This window comes from Apium graveolens, chromosome 7 (genome assembly GCF_009905375.1).
Source record: "Apium graveolens cultivar Ventura chromosome 7, ASM990537v1, whole genome shotgun sequence".
Taxonomy (NCBI): Eukaryota; Viridiplantae; Streptophyta; class Magnoliopsida; order Apiales; family Apiaceae; genus Apium; species Apium graveolens.
This window is the reverse complement of record NC_133653.1, coordinates 147,759,184-147,763,207: the sequence shown is the minus strand read 5'-3', so window position 1 is coordinate 147,763,207 and position 4,024 is coordinate 147,759,184. Positions and strand designations below refer to the sequence as shown.

Here is a 4,024-nt window from a genome sequence, read left to right as displayed (position 1 = left end):
GATCAATGACATTCAATCTAGAATTGTCAGGCCAGCTATTGTAGCTAATACCTTTGAGATCAAGCCTGGCACAATTCAGATGGTGCAGAATTCAGTCCAGTTTGGGGGTGCTCCAACGGAAGATCCTAATATGCACATTAGGGATTTCATCGAGATCTGCGACACCTTCAAGTTCAATAATGTTTCTGAAGATGCTGTAAAACTGAGACTTTTCCCATTCTCTTTGAGGGATAAAGCTAAGAGCTGGTTATTCTCTCTACCAGTTGGTTCTATTGCGACTTGGGAGGATCTTACTCAGAAATTCCTTCCTAAATTCTTTCATATGGCAAAGACAGCTGCAATCATAAATTCTCTTACTCAATTCATGCAGCAATCGGTTGAATCTTTATGTGAAGCTTGAGAGCGCTATAAGGAGATGCTTAGGAAGTGTCCTCATCATGGAATGCCTGATTGGATGGGGATTAATTGCTTCTATAATGGGAGCACAATCAAGACATATGCTCGATGCAGCATCGGGTGGAGCATTATGGGCTAAAAGCTATGAGGAGGCTTATGAGTTGATTGAGATGATTGTTGCGATGAATATCAGAATCTAACTCCAAGGCTACCACAAGGCAAGGTAGCAGGAATTCTGGAGGTGGATACAGCTACAGCTATCACTGCTTAGCTTAAGGCATTGATGATGAAGGTCAATTCTATGACCAACTATGGTGTTCATCAGATAGCCAGTGTTTGTGAGCTTTGTGCAGGTTTGCATGCGACAGAGCAATGTGCTATATCTAGTGAATCAGCTCTGTTTGTGAGCAACTTTCAGAGGTCGCAGCAACCAGTTCCTGCAACTTATCATCCTAACAACCGAAACCATCCTAACTTTAGCTGAAGCAATAATCAGGGTGGTATGCAACAACCTTACCAGCAGTTTAGAAACAAGCAATTCAATCCTTCCGGTTTTCAACAACAGTTTGTATCAAGGCAGCAATTTCAGCCACAGGGGATGCAACCGCAATCTCACGAAGGTGTCGGTCCATCCTCGAATGAAAAATCTGAATTGGAGGAGTTGAGGCTTATGTGCAAAAGCCAAGCGGTTTCAATCAAGACTCTGGAGAATCAAATAGGGCAAATTTCTAACGCCTTATTGAACCGACCACAAGGAACTCTTCCGAGTGATAGGGAAGCTAATCCAGGCAAGAGGGAAGTCAACGAACAGCTTAAGGCAATCACCTTGAGGTCTGGAAAGGTCGCTAACCCTGAAATTCAAGAAAGAGCAAAATCTGGAAAAAAAATCCAGAAGGAAAGCCCTCCCGCGCCCTATAGCAGCACGCCCGCGCCCTCCCCAATTTCAGAAAATGAAATTTTTGATGATTCAGTTGTACATAAGGGTGAAAAAGCGGAAACGAAGAAGAAAGTTGTTGAAAACACTCCTCCAGAGCAGAATACAGGAGACAAACAAGTATATCCCCCACCTTCATATCCTAAAAGACTTCAGAAGTAGAAGTTCGACAAGCAATTTGCTACATTTTTGGAGGTTTTCAAGAAGTTCCACATTAACATACCTTTTGCGGAAGCTCTAGAACAAATGTCGAGCTATGCTAAGTTCATGAAGAGTATTCTATCTCGGAAGCTAAAACTTGAGGAGTTGGAAACCGTTACTCCAACGGAAGAGTGTAGTGCTGTGGTGCAACAGAAACTTCCTCCTAAGCTTAAAGATCCAGGAAGCTTCACGATACCGTGTACCATTGGTAATCTATCTTTCGACAAGTGTTTGTGTGATTTGGGAGCTAGCATCAATCTGATGCCCTTGTCCGTTTTCAAGAAACTTGGTATGCATGATCCAAAACCTGTAAACATGTCTTTACAACTGGCTAACCATTCCATTACTTATCCACGAGGTTTAGTGGAGGATGTCTTGGTTAAGGTGGATAAACTCATCTTCCCTGCTGATTTTGTCATTCTGGACTTTGAGGAAGATAAGAAGATTCTGATAAATGGAATTTATATCCACTTGGAACGCTTCATAAAGGCTCAAATTGGTGATTTGTACTCAATTATTTGTGTTTTTGATGTATTTTTGTACTGTTTTGCATTTCAGGATATATTTGGAAGAAGGAATAGATTTTACATTGTTTCTATGCTAAAAGGGTGTTAGGATGGAGCCTGGGGAGTTAGCACGAAAGAAACCAGCAATTGAAGTCAAGAAAATAAGAAAAATCAGAATTTCCAGAAGGTCAGGGTGGTCGCGCTAGTCTTGGGAGCGGTTGCGCCCATTTGTCAGAAAGCGAGCACGCCCGCACTGGTATGCGGAGCGGTAGCGCTGGGTCGGGATTGCAAAATCCTGATTGCAATATAATAACGATTTTTTAGACTCCAGATCATATCGGGCTTATATATAAAGCCTTTTGAAGACATTTTTTAGAACAACGAGAAGAATGAGAGAGCAGTAAGAATACCTAATAGCACAATACAATGAAGGAGACGAAGATCTTGTTTTTACTTGTCATTCTTTGCTTAAGTTGTAACGTTGGATGCTTGTTTTCTTATTCGTTTGAACCTTACACTCTTGTTAATGTACTTTTGATTATTATTCGGTTTATAAAGATCTAGTTTTTATACCATGCTTTCATTGGAACCCATGGTGATGATGAGTTCGATTATGAACTACCCATTATCGTGGGGTTCTAACGGATTTACTTATGAATTTCTATATTTAATTTGTTTCAATATCTTGGTGTGTGGTGATTGATTGATATCCGTATTGGTTGTGCTTATTCATCTTATGTGCATAGCTAACATATAAGATAGCGTGTTAATCTCTATTGAAGCGAAAATGAATATAGAGCTTTAAAACTTGCCATGATAGCATAGGTTCATGTATAATTGTTATGCATGATTCGTAGGTAATTTTAACCATCTTACTTGCCATATGTAATCACGATAGATAACTTGCGCATTAAACCATTAAGTTTTCAAATTCTATAGACATATAGGGTCTAAGCATAATTGGTGTCTACTTAGCTTCTATCTCTTTTGTGGATGTCTAGTAGTAGGGTATTCGTGCAACAAAAGTTGGCGTTTACTAGTCCCGTTTTATCTGATTAGTTATCATCACCATTGCATGCTAAGGTTAAGAACAATGACTTTGAATGAAGTATCTAATGAAGTTAGAATCCCATGTTTGTCTCATATAGTTAATTCAATCACTTCTATTCTTAGTTAATTGCATGTTAGTTTAATCTTAGTTATAAACATCTCAACTTGTTATTCTATTAGCATTAAGCGATAGTCATACCATTGTTGCATAGGTGCATAATCTAAAGTTAACTAAAAAGAGTCTCTGTGGGTACGAATCTGATTTATATCTTATACTACTTGTGAAAGCGTATACTTGCATGTAATTTTAGCGCATGTTTTTGCCCTAAAAAGTTTTTGGCGCCGCTGCCGGGGATTCGGTGTTTAATTTAGTTTATGTGCTTGACATCAGTGGTCGTTAAAGTTTACTGACTCAGATATCTTATTTACAAGGGTACTTGTTGTGTTTTAGGTACTATAGAGAGCGTGTATGCGAACGCGTTCTCAATCTCGTGAGGAAAAAGAAGTCCTTGTTGAGGAAAAAGTTGAAGAAGAAGTTTTTGTTGCAATGGGAGAACCAGCAGCGAATCCGAAGGCTTTGATGGATTTTTCTCAACCGAAGATTAATGACATTCAATCTAGCATTGTCAGACCTGCCATCGCGGCTAATACTTTTAAAATCAAATCTAGCACGATTCAGATGGTGCAGAATTCAGTCCAGGTTGGGGGTTCTCCAACGGAAGATCCCAACATGTACATTAGAGATTTCATCGAGATCTGCGATACTTTCAAATTCAAAAAAATTTCTGAAGATGTTGTTAAGCTGAGGCTTTTCCCATTCTCTCTAAGGGATAAAGCTAAGTGCTGGTTACATTCTCTACCAGCAGGTTTTATCACTACTTGGGAAGATCTTTCTCATAAGTTTCTTACTAAATTCTTCCCTATGGCAAAGATAGTT

At 39.4% G+C, this 4,024-nt stretch overlaps 1 non-coding gene across 1 annotated transcript; it reads right to left on the bottom strand.

The window, feature by feature from the left end:
- Nucleotides 1–337: 337 nt before the first annotated feature.
- Nucleotides 338–444, bottom strand: LOC141676276 (small nucleolar RNA R71). The gene has a single exon (XR_012556874.1). It is a non-coding gene; the product is annotated as a small nucleolar RNA R71 (small nucleolar RNA).
- Between the last annotated feature and the right edge of the window lie 3,580 nt (nt 445–4,024).